At 54.9% G+C, this 16,120-nt stretch overlaps 1 protein-coding gene across 1 annotated transcript in view; it reads right to left on the reverse strand.

Annotated features, from left to right (window-relative positions):
* Positions 1 to 16,120, reverse strand: part of C1H15orf39 (chromosome 1 C15orf39 homolog) — a 26,958-nt gene continuing 10,838 nt past the window's right edge. The window contains exon 4 of the transcript XR_004903601.1: positions 1 to 13. The gene's annotated coding sequence lies outside the window, so the exon portion shown is untranslated. The remainder of the gene's footprint in view (positions 14 to 16,120) is intronic.

Here is a 16,120-nt window from a genome sequence, read left to right on the forward strand (position 1 = left end):
AGGCTCTGCTCCCCTAACTAGGCCTTTTGTTTGAATTTGCCTCATTCCGGAGTCTTTCTCCTTTCTCTGACCACTCCATTTGCATCTCTGGCTACTCTCATGCCCATCTGCTTTACCAAGTAATTGCTGTGGTTATTTTCTAGCCAAGCAGCCATCTAATCTGTAAAACCATGCCTTTGATCCTTATTGCGCAGCAGGAGGTGATGACGTTCCTTACCTGCCTAACCCAAGCCTTGCATTCAATTTCAGCTTCATATTGGGCTTGGCCCCACTAGGCCCACATTGCCTAGGAACAAGGGTACAAAGAAGGAAAATCTCCTTCCTTCCATGACTGTAGAACTCGGAAAGGAAAATGAGGAACTGAGTCTTTAGAACACTGTAAACTTCTAGACCTAGGGGCCACTGTAGGTCCTGAAAACAATAGAGTAATTAACTACCTACTCAAAACAGCGGGGCACCTGCCTCTCCAGCGCTGTGGGAAAGGTGACATTTTAAACTCAGGCTTTTTTTTTCCAGCTGTGCCTGAGTCCTGAGCCTGACATCTCTGCCAGGTTGTTTTTTTGTTTTGTTTTGTTTTGTTTTGTTTTTTCCCAGCCTCTGCCCGGAGCGGAGCAGGGGGGCGGGGCGCCCTAAGGGTAGTCTTGCTACTAGTGCCGCAGCACCAGAGTTTTCGTAATTCTGAGAAACCGAAGCTGATGGTGTTTTTTTTCCTCCTTTAGATAGGGCCGTTTCCAGCCCGAGCTGCCATCTGAGGCTGGAGTTCGCCATCTCAGCCTACTTCCCGGCTCACTCCCCCAACTTCTGTGTTTTAATCCAATAGATCCCGAGACAGGAGCGACCCAGAGCCACATTGGTGGCAAAAACTTGGCCACAGTAGGGACCTCTCTTACTAGATTAAGCAGTATTGTATTGGTCTCCAGTCCTTACAGGAATTATACCAAATGACTAGTGTCATCCTCTCTGACTCCTCGCTGCTGAGGAGCCAAATTTATAAAAGCCTTTCTCTGCAGAAAGGGTCCAGTTCAGTCAAAGCTGCTAATTCCACCAGTAGCAAAGGGGTACAAATAGCCCGTGGCAAGCCTAGCATTGTGTCACCAGAGATGTCTAGTAGCTGTGTGGTGGGAAAAACAGGGGACGCCCTACATCCCACTAGTCAACTCCTGGAGCAGTGACGGGGGATGCCCCTCCAAGCTCAGGAGTATGACGGGTTTTTCCTAGGTGCACCACGGACCGAATGGGAAATATATCCTCTATCCCCCCAGGATCACCGTTGGGATGCATCCTTAGGAACTGGGATAAATTTGACCCTGAGTGTCTCAAGAAAAAGAGACTGATTTTCTTGTGTAACACAGCTTGGCTTCAATATAAGTTAGGAGAGAGGGAGACATGGCCTGAAAATGGGAGTAGCAATTACACCACCATACTCCAATCACATCTATTCCGTCGGAGGCTAGGCAAGCGGTCGGAGCTTCTCTACATACAAGCCTTTCTTGTGTTATCTCACGCTCCATCTTTGTTCTGGGTTGAAGGGAACATCTACCTTAGAGTCTCCCAATGACATTCTAGATGACCCCCTTTTAAATTCCACCCTGTCTCTCAGAGGGGAGCAGGGGAGGCTTTCCCATCTGCCTCCCAGGGGAACAGAGAGGAGGCTTCCTCACCTGTCTCTCAGGGGGGACCTAGCAGGCCTCAGAGCCCTGAGACCTCAACCCCCAAGTCGACTACTACAACTTCTCCTCCGCCCTACTCACCCATAAATCCAAAGTTACCAAAGGAGGAGAAACCCAGTCCGGGGGGACACACTAGGAGTGGAGCTTCGTATCTCCCTGCTCCTTCTGGCCTCCTGCCTCTGCGAGAAGTAGCGGGTGCAGAGGCCCTACTCGGGTACATGTGCCTTTCTCAATAGCTCACCTGCAGCGGTGCAAGGAAAGGCTAGAAAACTTTTCTGAGGATCCCTCGTGCTTCATTAATAACTTCCATATCTTAACCCTTGCCTTTGATATGGCCTGGAGAGACCTTTACATAGTTTTAACTATGCGTTGCTCTCCAGAAGAAAAGCAACTAATTTGGGAAGGGGCCCGCAAACATGCAGATCAATTGCTTACTGAAGACCCCGGTAATGCGAGGCCTGCAGCCAAGGCTGTCCCAGATCATGAGCCCAACTGGTGTTACAGGGTGCAGCTAAGGGGGGACCCCAAATGGGCATTTGAAATGGGGTCCAGAACTCAAGGTGTCCAGGAGATTTTAAGATGTCTCCACCCCTTCCCCCACAGGTGTGAGTTGGGGGAAGGGGCACACAGAGCAAGAACATGCAGGGCAGCTTTGCAGCTAATCCGTGGCATGGTCATTTAACATACCTATAGCCTTTGGCTGGTCACTTAGATATGCTAAATAGCTATGGCCATGCTCTGAGCCAGGGGGATGGAAAGGGACCTCCTCCCAAGATGGGACTGGGGGGCAGGTCCCCTGAGTTACAGCGCCTGCGTGGGAGCTGGGAGAAGATTGGCTCCATGACATGGGGTGACACCTGCCCAGACCCACGATGGTGACCAGAAAAGCTGGAGAAGACAGCAGATTGAGGGCAAGTGTGCCCGAGTGTAGGAAGAGTCGGAAATGGTGCTGCAGAGGAAGATTGGAGCGGGGGTTTAAACCCAGACATGACAGCCATTGAGAGAGAGAACCACACGGCTTTGCCAGAGTGGGGACCCCCGCAGCTTTAGAAGGGCGAACCACCTGGTTTTAGCAGAGATCCCGGTGACTCAGCTGAGGGTGCCGGGAACCCAGGGAGGTCTCCCAGTTAAGACAGAGTACTAACTGGGAAGAACCAGAGGACTGCCTGAGCCATAGACTTCTACTTCCTTTCCTGAGATACGGTACTCTGGACTGGGCAAAGGGGGAAGGAAGGAAGGACGGTGTCTGTTTGTGGGTGTTTTAAGGGACCTTGGGATTTTGGTGAAGACATTAGGCCACTACTTTAAGTCTGTATAGTATTAAATAAACATTTCCTTTCCTTTTCACAAATCTCTGGCATTGAGAGACGTCTTTCCTCTGGCGGCGGACATAACAGACCTGGGGGCTTTTTTTTTTTCAATAATAGTATATCGTCCTGGGCCCCCCTTGTTTGTTCTGTAATACTGGGACTATAACACACCAGGAGGAAACAGAAGTAAATCCGTCAGGATACAGTGCTTATTGGCTGGAATGAGGGCCTGTGTCAAAAAGCCAGTGAATTATGATAATGTTAAGGAAATAACACAGGGAAGAGAACCCTGCACTCTTCCGCAACAGACTGGTAGAGGCCTTTCAGAACTACACTAATATAGACTCATCTTCTCCAGAGGGACAGGTATTAATAGGGCAACACTTTATAACCCAGTCAGCCCCTGATATTCGTAAGAAACTTCATAAATTACAAATAGGGGCCCCAAACCAACCCCTTTGGCACAACTGTTGGATGTTGACTTCTCAGTCTTTATCACTCGAGACTTAGAGGAGAGACCGGCCAAGCTACTTGCATTAGCTCTTAGCGGTAACAGTGGCTATAGCCAGCCACCTCAAGGTAACCTGGGAAAGCCACAGAGGCGTGGAGGGCACAAGGATCAGATGTGCTTTAAGTGCAAATGCCCTGGACACTGGGCAAAAGAATGCACTAAGCGACCCCCAGGGCCATGTCCCAAGTGCAAAGGAACAAACCTTAATCCCTGGCACTGGAAGGGCGACTGCCCCCATTCCCAGTGTGGAAAGGGGTCATCTCCTATGGCCATGGCAGCACTTGAGGACTGAGGGTGCCTGTCACACAGCCAGACGACAACAGAACAAGTGTGTGGGGGTGCGGGGGTCTGTTCCTCGTAGTTCTCCCAGCTGCTGCAGATGAGAATGAGTCGTCCCGGACACAATCTGTTGTTCCGGTGGGAAAGGGGGTGGCGATTCCCTGCAGTGGAGAACACCCCGAGCCCTTCTCTGAAATGACTTTTATTGGGATCAGTATGTGCAGGGATATACAGCATGCATGCATAGCTCATCAGTCAATGTCCAAAGGCTGTAGTTATAGAAAACATACTATTTATAGATGACAATTGAAGACACACAGAGATCCGCCTCAGGTCAGGGTCTGTTAGACATGCTGGCTCCAGGTGGTTGTTAAGGTGTATTTCCTAAGATAAGGAGTTCACTCCTTATGTTTTGAACTTAAACATCTGGTTCACACCAACAGGGATATACCAAAGCAAAGCAAACTCCAGAGGATACAATGTATTGTTCAGGCCTCCTGATTCCCCATGGGAACTCTTGGTGTTAGTACCGAGTTTGTGCCTGCTGCCTGCTCCCTGGCTTTCCAGTTGAGACTTACAGGCAAGGCCTTGTTTGTGCCGTGCTAGAGTCTCCAAATCCACACCGAGTGGTCCCCAGTGAACAAGGACATAGGTCCAGGTGAAGGGCCCCCAGTCTCTGCTTCCCCTCATGCTGCCTTCTCCCTCTGCAGTGACAGGGACCATGCTGAGGAGGCAGGAATGCCAACCAGTGCTCACACAGGGGGCACTGTGACTGAGGAGGGAGCAGTTGGGGGAGAAAGCGGCAAGGGCCCAAACTTCACATACCTGTCCACAAAGACAGAGGCACCGGGGGTCCTCACGTCAGGCCCTGGAGATGCCCAGCACTGCAGGCCTGGGGAGCAGAACGTGGCAACGGCAGGCTGGAATCCCTCCTCTAGAGCTTTGTGGGGCTGTGTCTCCACAGAGGTCACAGGACAGGAAAGAGCTGGCTCTCCTGCCCCTGGCCCGCACCGTGGGCCCAGAGGTATCGCCTGTCTTAAGGAAGTGAAACTGCTGTCCTTTTGGAGTATGGAAAATTAAATGACAAGGAGCATTTAGAAGTTGGTATAAAAAATTGCTTTTGTTTCCAGACATTTGCTTAGACAGTCATCCAATGTGAGGGCATGAGATGCCCAGAGTGGAGCTTACAGGAGGAGGGGCGAGGGCAGACAACTGACAGTGTCAAGGATGGGAATGGGGGCTTCTTTGGGCAGCCTTAGACCAGCTTGGGAGCTGATGGCTGAGGTGAGGCCTGGCTGCCGCACACTAAAGCAGCTCTGCTGGGTGCAGGGGCTATGCCAGGGAAGGTGCGGGACCACAAAGGCTTGCCAGGTTCATGGAGCAGGCTATCCTGGCTGGGAGGTCTGGAACTGAGGCCAAACCCAGTGGCCTCTTACCCGCCTGTTGGAGGTTGGGGTGGGGCAGGGGCTGTGGCAGGTGCAACAGGTTTGGTGATCTTCTAGAGCAGACCCAGGAGGAAAAGGCCTTGACCTATAAAGCTCCAATAGCTCCTGGGCCCAACAGAAAGTAAGAGCTATTTGGCAGTCACAGTGCAGGAGATGGCCTTTGAACCCAGGATCTGGAGAGGGTGAAGGACTCAAGTGTAGTCCTGCTCCAAAGGCCTCCCGACATGCAGGAGAGCCAGCAGATCCAGTGAGGGGACCCAGGAGCTCAGGGCACAGATTAGACCTAACCCAGCCAACACAGCAGCTGGCACCAAGATGCCAAAGAGAGTCAGCAGCAAAGTCATCATGGAGGTGTTGACTGCAGCTGGTGACAGGTCCTATATTTCTGGAGTATGCAACCTCTCGTTCCTACCCCAAAGGGCCCCTACCCCTGGCCCCCACCCCCAAGGTTCTACTGTGATACGTGCACATATCCAAGGCCAGACCCTCTCTCTATGCTCCACAACTTCTGACTATAGGGAAGGGCAGGCCATGGTGGAGGAGGAGACCCTGGAAGATGCTTCCCCAACTGTCATGATGTCTAACACATCCCCATTATTATTTCTCTTCTTCGGGAGGGAGGAAGAGTATGTCAGCATTGTTCTCTCAGGCTCCCTCCATTACAGCCCTTGGAGGTAACCTGCTAGGGAAGGGGGTGGGGTGACCAGGGACAGAGACTAAGGGCTGAGGCTGAGCTTTAGTTTCTGGCCCTTCACAACTCAGGCTTCTTGAGCCTCATGGGAGGCCTTGCGTGAAGACAGAGGCCAAACCCACCCAGTGAGCACTGCTGTTTTTAGGAGGTACACACACTGTAGGGAGGAGTGGGGGGAAGGAAACCCACAGAGCTCATGTGGCATCTCCGGAGGAGACACGACAGATCTGCAACGCTTAAGGAGAAAGGGTCCACCTGGAAAGTAGAGCCAGCCAGATGTCCATCAGGCTGGTGGAGGGGACCGGAAGAGCAAGGAAGCAAGGAGTCTTTCTTTTCTTCTTAAGATTTTATTTTTAGAGACAGGGGAAGGGAGGGAAAGAGAGAGAGAGAGAGAGAGAGACATGTACCAGGGAAACATCGATCAGTTGCCTCTCACACGCTCCCAACTGGGGACCTGGCCAGCAACCCAAGCATGTGCCCTGACTGGGTATGGAACCTGTGACCATCCAATTCACAGGCCAGTGCTCAATCCACTGAGCCACACAAGCCAGGGCCCAAGGAGTCTTTCTTAAGGAACCCTTCCTGTGAGTGGGATGGGACACGCAGGCCATGCTTCCTATGGCCCACCACCAGCGTGACACAGACTTGTATACCTCTCAAAGCAGCCCTGGAGCTGAGCAAGCCTCATTCTCCAAGCGAATAAAGGCAGTGCTGCCTCAATCACTCTCCTGCCATCTCCTTCAGAACTCAGTTCATGCTGATAACCAGACTCTCATCAGGTACTGGTGAAACAGGTGCTGTTATCTGCATTTCACCACTGGGGAAAGGGAAGCATAGAAGTTCAATGACCTACCCAAAGTCACAAAGTGTCAGGGCTGGGCTCAAACCCCAGCCATGGGACTCCAGAGCCTGCCCTCTTAACCACCACACAACCCCATGGCTGGAGCTTTACAGGAATCTGAACCTGGGGGGTGGGGACACTATTCCCACACACACAATAGGGAACGGGGCATGCAGCCCTGGGTTTGGCAGATGGCAGTTCGGGACAACCAGTCCAGCTTCGGTTGGGTCAGTGGTTCTGCAGGGCCTGAAGGCCAGGGAGAGTGCTGAGAGGGGCCTATCCCCATGACACTCCTTGGGATCAGTACCTGCAAGGGGTCAGGGAAGGAGCTCAGCCCCACCTGCTGCACCTGCAAAAGAAGAAATGTCTGACAGTGAGACACAGGTGTGCTGGCCACTGTAATGAGAAGGTACCTTCACACAGAAGGACGAAGCTGGCAACCCCATAGAATATACCAGAATTTTACAGGGTGATTTGCTTACGGGACGACTGGGTCTGAGCAGAAGAGATGAACGACCCAGCAGTCCTGCACCGCTTACCCTCCTCTACAGACCCTGTGACCCCCCCCTCCCTGTGGTGTGACTCGGGTCCTGATGACTGACGGGATGGGGACAAAGGACACAGCAGCGCTCGACCCTCCTGTGGTCTTGTGATGGGTGATGGTTTGTAACTGACACTTACCAGCCTGATACTTATCCGGTTGTCACGCCATTCTGGTCGTTACTAACGCAAACAATTATGGCTACATTTTAAGGAACACAGATCATCAACTAGAAGACTTTGATGTGCTTGCTACGGACAAAGGTCCAGCACAAAAACTAAAAATGAGGTGAAGTCCTGGGCCCAGAGGTGGAGTTGGAATACATCTGGACAGGGCAGCAGGCAGGGATGAGCACTCTGCCTCCAGCCAACCTCGGGAGGCAGACAGAAGCAGATTTCTTGCTTGACCTTCCTTCCTCCATCCCCACACCCCTCCAGATGACCTTTGGGGGAAAAGAAACAGCCACTTACCAGACCACTGCCAACGGGAACTACTGGAGCTCGGTCACAGAGGAGAACATGGCCCCGGGCTGCCTCAAGCTCAGCCCCAAGCCTACCGAGGCAGCCACATCGATAGTAGAGGTGATGCCAAGTGGCTCTATAAGCTGGAGATAGTCAAGGACATGGAAAGACAGTCATGGTCAGCTGAGAGCCCAGCAGGTACAGCAGGGGGCCAGAAGCAAGGAGATGTCAGCTGGGCCCAGACCTGGCCTCTGAGGGCTGGCAGGCTGGCTGAGGGTGTCAGCACCTGCATCCCCTGGGGACACCCTCTAGACCTGGCCTTGCACGGGGTCCACAGGTGCCCTGACACTGGCCTGAGGTAGGGGAGGCACTTGTAGCCATAGGCAGGTCCCAAGTATAGGGTTCATAAAGCCAAGAAAAGACCACAGGGTCCAAGAGCTTAAACAGATATGACATCATGGACAAATCTCCTTGTCCTGGGATATCTTGTCCACCTAGGTCAGACCTCATTTCTACCCTCAGCACACTGACTGAGGCTTGACTCACTGGTGTCGGTGCTGTTGGGAAGAGCCGACCCAGCCTGGGACATCCAACAAGGCTGTCTTGAATCTGCCAGGAGACTCACCAAAGACAGAAGACCCACAGGTCCAGGGCCCAGGAGCCACAGGCAGAGTGTTCATTCTGGGGCTAGAAGGTGGCCAGAGCAATGACTCAAAGCTCCAAGGGGAAACGGGTGGCTAAAGCCTGCCTTGGGGTGACAGCCACGGGGATGGGTATGCCCAGGACCACCAGGGTTGGGAGTGGGAATGCCCAGGGGCCAGGGCCTAAGCACCTCCAGCAAGATGGGCCCGTTTCTGGGCTCCTGGATCAGGAAACCCATGAGAGCCCCCTGCCCCAGGCCAGGTTATACCCCTGCGGAATGCCTTGTCTAGTCTAAGCCACTAATGCTACAGCCCACATGCCACCCCTCCTCAAATGAAAGAAGAGTTGGCAGGAAAGGCAGGACTTGAAGACCCTCTCCCCACCCGCAGTGTCCTTTTCCCTCCTACCCCTTACCAGATGTGAATCCGGAGATGGCGGTAAGTGAAGGGCTGTCTTCTGCAGGATGTGGCTGCCCAGATTCTCTAGCACCCAGATGGGAGGGGAAAGCCTCTGATGAGTGAGGTCCCACTCTGCCCTTGGACAAGCTGCTTTCTTTCTCTGAGGCCAGAAGATTCATAGGGGAAGGGCCAGATTAAAGGGGTCCCAGCCCTGGAGGCAGAGCTACCCCTGGAGAAGACAGTCTATGGAGTCTTGATGCTGGGCTGTCCCACCCTCCTGATTCTGCTTCCGTGGGAGGCAAAATGTCCTCCCAGCCCAGAGCCTGTGGGAGGCGGAGGGGCTGCTCAGCCTGTTTGGGTTGACCTTCACTATGAATATGACACTGATCCCAGGACCACCAAGGTTATAGGCAGCTTCTTGGGCCCCAGGTGCTCCAAGTTATACCCAGCAGGGCACAGAACCAGATGGGGTTTGGGGAGGAGCTTGAACAGGACCCAGGTTTCCCTGGGCCAAGCCCTGAGCTTTGCTTGGTTTTCGTGACTCTGACCCGGGCCAACCCCACACTAGGCCTCTCGATCTTTCCCTCTATCTCATGGGGTTGTGGATATTGTCTTGGAAGTCAAATTAGGACCAAAGGAAGCAGGGCCTTGGCCTGTCCTGGAAGGTGAGACTGGGCAATGGAGGGCCTTGCCCTGTGGAAATTACAGCTGCCTAGATCCTAGTCTAGACCTTCATATGCCATCCCCTAAAACCCAACCCTAGGAACACTTCCTACCAGGCTGGTAGTGTGGATTTAACCCTACAGAAGCTCTGAGGTGAGGGGTGTGAAGATGGGGAACAGCCCTTCAGGAAAATGTTCTCAGGGGCAGGAAAGGTGTGAGCTGAGCTCCAGGGCACACAGAGGAGTAAGGGCATCTTCAGGACTTCCAGAGAAATGAGGAGAGACAAAGTGTAGAGATGAGCATGCTCTAGAAGACAGCAGGCATCATCCCACTTACCACTGGGGCTCGGCAAGGTGAGGTCCACGTGCCAGAAGTGGGCACCCATGCACCAGCACACCTTGACACCCAGTGTGCCAGGGGCCTGAGCTGGAGGGCATCCAGTGTGCCAGGGGCCTGTACCAGACGCCTGACCTGCCCCTGGACCTCTACCCGGCTCTACACCCAGACCACCCTCTGCTTGTAGGGAGCAGGTGTGGAGAGGACTCAGTCAGTAGGCATCAGTAGCAGTGAAAGTCCAGGCCGCTCCCCAGCTAGGAAGGGGTTCGAAAGGCTGGCAGGGCCTACGCTGGGCAGGGCTCCATCCCCTAGGCCTAGGCGTCCCACCCAGCCCCATGTAGCCAAGGAGACTTACTAGACACAAACTGTGGATTTCTACAAAGCTGGGCGTGGAGCACAGCATGCATCTGAACTGAGGAGAGAAGACTGGTAAGAGGGAATTCTCCAAGCTTGGCATCTACTGGGCGTGACCACCCAGGAAAGGGCTGGTCTCGATTCTGCCATTCAGAGCTGGGCCATGGAGGGCCCAGTCCACCTTTCTGCTTCTCAGTTGACCCTCTTAGTTGAGATAATTGCATCTCACGTGGACACCAGGGCAAAGTAAAGTCATCAGTCTTACAGGGAGACAGGGGAGTATGTCCTAGACAGGGAAAGACCAGGGCAGTGTTGCGTGCGCTGGGGGCAGAGGAGGAGATGTGGGGGAAACTGCCTTCTTTGTGGGCCAAAGAGAAAGGAAGTAAGCAGAGAGAGGAACCCCCAGATATTCTGCCTTAGGCCCTCTTCCACCTACCCACAAACCGGGCTTCTCCCCATATTGGCTAATAACTCAGATGGCATTACTCTCCTTACTGTCGGTGTGACTTTCCAGCTGAGCTGCCAGGAACTGACAGAGCCTGGACTCATCAGCTATGCACAGGTGATGTGCGTGAAACAAAAGTGGACAGGAGCATGGGAGTCCTGGGGTCAGACCTGAGGCCTCTAGCATAGTACCTGTCCTCCAATGTCAACTGATGGTTTTTGCACCAATTCAACACCAATGAGGGTCTCCAATTTGGGGTACAGTGAAGAATGAAAGTTTATTCAGGGCAAATAGATCAACTGCGATACAGCACCAGTGTGAAAACAGCATGGCTGTGAGGCAGCCCTGGGGCCAGGCCCCTGTCTGGCTACAGAGCTCTGCTCTGTTCTTTGATGGTCTGCTTGGGCCTGTGCTGGTCTGCTCTGCTCTGCTCCAGTGAGACACGTTCAGTGTTCCAACTCAGTCAGGGAAACAGAGTCTAGTCTTTAGTCTTTGGCGGAAAGAAAACGTGCACTACCCAAGTCAGAGGGAAGCTGGCTTATATAGACAGAAGTCCCTGCCCCTGGTCCCTGATTAGTCTGTCCTCATGCAGATAAGGACTCCAAATCCTCACAGTTTAATTGGTCCAAAAAGCACTTTCCTGATTGGTCAGAATAGAGCTACTCAGAATGATCATTGCTACATAGCTCAAATTGGATGGGGAAAGCCTCACTCCTATTGGTTGAAATAGGACTCTAGGAACTTCTTTGTAAGGGCCGGTTCAGATGGCAGAAACAGTGCAGGCAGGCAGGCAGTTCAGTGCAAGCCTCTCCCTGAGGTGCACTTGATTTGAGAAGTCCCTGTGTAGAAATGGCTGCCAGGCTCTGTTTTTTGTTTTTGTTTTTGTTTTTAAATTTGAGTGCAGTTAGCCACCAGGAGCTTTTCTTGGTGGGACAAAGGTGTCTTCGTTCTCAGGGTTCATACCAAGTTCCAGGCCAGGACTAGAGCCAGGCTCCACTCGAGGGCAGAGGACACAGTGGGAGGGGACACAGGCCACCCAGACGTCACTGGGGCTCTGGGCCTGTGGGCCGGCTGGGAAGACCAATATGGAGGGGGCTCTGCTTGAGGGAAGAAGTAGGCCTGGACTGGGGCAGTTCTGTCTTCCTGTCAGACTCCTGAGCTGAGAGCCTGCCCACCATGGGCGGGGAAAAGGGGACCTGTAGTCTCCCCCCAGGCCATGTTCCCTCCTGCCAAAGTGAGCTCCATCTGATGGGGGGCAGAGATAGTGGGCACTCTTTCCAGCTGTCTGTGGTCTCTTGCGGTGCTCTCCACAACCCCCGGGGTGAGTCAGCATGGGGGATTCTCAGCAGCCATGGGGGGAGGGGAGCTGGGTCCTGGGGTGGGACACCCCCAACAGGAACATGGCAGGGGCTGAGCATTGCTTCCTCAGGACTGAGTGAGTCCTTCTGTCCAGGTAGCCTTGGAGACACTCTGCTGCCCAGCTCAGCCCAGATGGCCAAAGCCTGGTGCTAACCAGTCTATCTGCTTGAGAAGAACATGTTGAGGGTCATTATGCCTCTGTCCAGGAAGTTAAGGGTCCACCCTGTGGAAGGGGCAGTGGTCAGTAAGGAGGGGGCTGTGGGTCGGGGCCTTGGCATGGGTCCCCCAGCAGTCAGGGGCCGTGACAGACAAAGCCCCCATTGGTGACGGCGAAGAGGGATTGGGCTCTGTCCTGAGGTCTTTGGCACCAGGCTCCAGAGGGGATCCCGGGAGGGAGCCGGTGAGCGAGGGAGTGGTACAGAAGCCTCAGCGCCTCCTCTGCAGGAGTGGGCTCCGCTGGAGGGGTGGAGCCCACGTCACAGACGGGCCTGAGGGCTCCAAGAGAACAGGGCTACCTGCTGGGGCTCCTTGGAAAGCCAGGCTGTTGTACAGAGCGTGGCACCAGCCGAGCCAGGAGAGGGCTCCCCACCAGTCCTGAGGAACGCTGGAGGAGCCTAGGGGTGTGGGGCCAGCAGTGCCCATGAGGCTGGGACAGGGGTAAGCTAACTCCAGGTGAAACAGCCCTCACAGGTGTGGGAGAAGGCGCCAGGCTGGCAACAGCTGGAGAGGACTGGGCTCCAGAAGCCAGGGAAAAGCGACACCCAGTGGGCTGGGTCAGCGTTGAGGAAGCACCAGGCAGATCCAGCAAGGACCAGTGCCGTAGCGGCTGGGGAGCCTTGCCACCTCAGGGACTCGAGGACACTGGGTAGTGGCAGGCGGGGGTAAGGAAGACCTGGCCTCTGTAAGCTGGGTCCTGGTATGTCCTCAGGGCTAGTGGTGGCAAGTTCAAGGGTAGGAAAAGTTGGACAGGTCTACCCTGGCTCTCCCACATGGGGGAAATGCCAAGAATCATGAAAAGATAGGCGGGGCCCAAGTCTGGGGGGTGGGGCGTAGGTCCCCTTGAGCAGGAGCAGTCTCCAGGGTCTCTTGCCACTCAGGGTGGATGGGAGCCTAGACTTCACTTGAGGACACTCAAGAGGAAGGACCGAGTTCAGCAGACAAAAGACGGGCAGAGGTCCTGTCCCTCTGAAAGGGTGGGGGTTGGGTCAGGGAGGTTTGTAGGATTTGAGGAGAAGCAGCAGCCCTGCTTTGAGTCCCAGGCTCTGAACTTCAGGTAGGAGAGGAGCTCGGAGCTACAGTGAGGGCCTGGAGAGGAGGCTGCCTTGGCCCCAGTGCCCCATCTGAGAAGAAAAGGGTCTGTACGTGACTGTCCCAGGGCTAGTGAGAAGGCAAGGGACCCTCTGCCAGACCTGGTAATCTTAAGACCCACAAGGGGCCTCTTCAGGTCCTTCCAAGGGACTCAGGGTCTCAACACCCCCTTCCCAGGGGCATACCCCCTTCTCACTGCCCACAAGAAGACACGGGGGGCTTGAGAGTTGGGTCTCTCTGGGACACAGGCAGGGGCGCTAGAGGCACAAGGAGCAGACCAGGGCAATGCAGGGGGTGTCGTGCCAGATGAGGTGGATACCTCCAATGACGCAGGAGACTCGGAGGGGCGGTGGCTAGAAGGTCAGGGCTGGAGTCCCTACAGAGACAACAGTGTACCCAAGAAGCTCCCACCTGCCTGCCAGCTCCAGCCCCGTCCAGGGGCTGTGTCCAGCCCAGGAGATGAAAGGGGCTGTGCTATGCCCACCCTGCCTTGGAGCCTGGGAGGGTTGGGCCAGGGGCTCCCCCTGGGGTTGGGGACTAGAGGAGCTACCAGGGACACGCCTAAAGAACAGCCAGAAGTAGGCTCAATGCCCACAGGCTGGAGCACCCCCCATGGCTTTCCTCCTACCCACTTGCCTCAGGCTTCCTCAGCTGGGCCTCAGGGGCAGCTGACAGGCTGGTACTCGGCCCCATGGGCTGGAGGCACCACTTCCATTTTACAGAGGACTGTGGGGTCAGGAGAGACACATTCGGTCAGGTCAGGTGGACCCTGCTCCAGTCCCCTGAGGAGCCGAGGGAAACACCAGTGAGAACAAGCAAGGGCAGGAAGCACCTGGATGCTACCAAGGGTGTTGGTAATCAAACCCAGGCACAGCCCTGCTCTCCTCCCTCCAGGGTTGTCTCACTCGACTCTTCTCAGGATTAACTCCCAGCAGCCAAGCCAGTTGGTTGGGCCCCGGGTGCTGCCAGGAGGCAGGGCCTCACTCGGGCGGGAGCCTTGAGTGCCACCCTCCTCTAATTAGCTCAGGGCAAGAGACCCACACGTTGCCTAGCAAGGCCACCCGAGGCAGAGAGCAAGCCCAGCCGGGGCAGGCCTGGGCGAGGTGCCGGAGGTGGAGCTGGTGCAGTTGTTTCACCTCCCGGCTCCCAGCTGGCCCAGAACCCTCAGGACTGGCTCGGGCCTTGGCACAGCCCCTGCCTTGATGTGACCATCAGCACTGCTCCTAGACTTCCGTTTCCCTATCTAACCTAGAAGGGATGGTCCAAATCACTCAAAATAGGTTCCTGAACACCTCGGAATCACTCTGGCAGTTTCATTAAAAATTCAGATGCCTGGGCCCTGAAGACCATTTTCCAGGTGATCTTGTTTGAGGTCCTGCCTGGGAGCAGCCCTGCCCGGAAGCCTGGGACAATCACAGAGGCACCGTGGGGCCAGAGAAACACATTCAACCAAGGCTGAGGGGTCCCGTTCGTGCGAGGGTGGTGGGGGCACAGCACCAGCACACCTTCCTTGCCCTCGGCCCCTACAAGTCAGCGCTCTCACCAAAGAGTGGAATGGCCTCGGTGAGAAAGCGGGGGTGGGGGGTGGGGGGGTGGTGTTGCGGTGCTGCCTCCCTCGGGCAGGAACCTTGGGCAGCTCTGTTCTGCCCCGCCACCTTAGGCGGGGCCCCAGGACACTGCCAGAGCCCTCCCCTCAGCAGAGGCCTCCGACCGGGGCTCCTAGGACAGAGGTGTGCCACGGGGGCAGCTACCTCCTCCCAACACGTCCAGCCCCACAGGACTCTAACCCAGCCTCTGCATCATCATGGTCCTGTAGGACACAAGTGGACAGATGCCGAGGCTCAGAACCCACCCTGTAACCATGGTAACATTAGCTCAATGTATGCCTGTCAGGGAACAGGGGCACAATAAGTGTGTAAGGAAGAGGGGAAGGAGAGGAAAAAAGAGAAGGAAGGAAAAGAGAAAATAAAGAAGTTAACAAACAGCCAAAGCCAGTATGACCCTGGCAGTGAGGTGGGTGAGGCTGCCCTTGGCCAGGAGATTCAGAGTAATTCCACCCGTGTCCCAGTCCTGTCTAAGCAGCTTCGACTCTAAGTTTCTACACTGGAGTTTGCTGCAGACACAGACCACATCCCATTCTCCAGGTTCCAGGACTGAATGCACTGCAACAGGCTGGAACTGGAATAATGTCTTCTGACCCCACCCCTCCTGTTGGGGTCCCTGAGTGCCAACCAGGGTACCCCCTTTCCCAAACACTCCTCTAGGCCTCCGTACTGCTGTTCGACTCACTGCCCTTCACAATGGCTCTCACCCACCTTGTTCTGCTGGTCTTCAAGACCCACTCCAGGCAGAGACACTTCTGGGACCTATGACACCTTCTCATCCCCAGACTAGGACAGGCCCCTCCTGAGCTTCCACAGCACCCTTTCCCCGGGTTGTGCCTATCTCCCCACCTGTCCATTACCAGGGGCAAATGCTGCCACTCGAACCCTGGTCCAGCACAAGACCAGGCTCTGGCTATGGGAGTCACAATGTAGCTATGAACAAGAGGAATGGCATAACTGCGCTCAGCAAAACCCAAGTTAGAGTCAAGGCCAGGCACATCGGACCAGCCTCAGTGGCCTGGCCCCTGGAGCAAGTAGAGTGGAAACCATGTCCAGGAAGCCACCTCAGCAGCCCTGAGAACAAACCTCTGCAGGAATAGAGCCCCGCTAAAGTGTGGGAGGGGCTGTCCCTTTGCAGGACAAACCACTGGAATGGGGAGTGAGGAACAGTTCTGTTCCACTTAGACCTTGGGGGACACATCCTCAGTCCCGAGAGGCATGTGCACTTGGGCCTGAAGACTAGCGCTTCTCACCAGGCAGCA

The sequence above is a fragment of the Phyllostomus discolor genome, chromosome 1, assembly GCF_004126475.2.
Source record: "Phyllostomus discolor isolate MPI-MPIP mPhyDis1 chromosome 1, mPhyDis1.pri.v3, whole genome shotgun sequence".
NCBI classification, from domain to species: Eukaryota; Metazoa; Chordata; class Mammalia; order Chiroptera; family Phyllostomidae; genus Phyllostomus; species Phyllostomus discolor.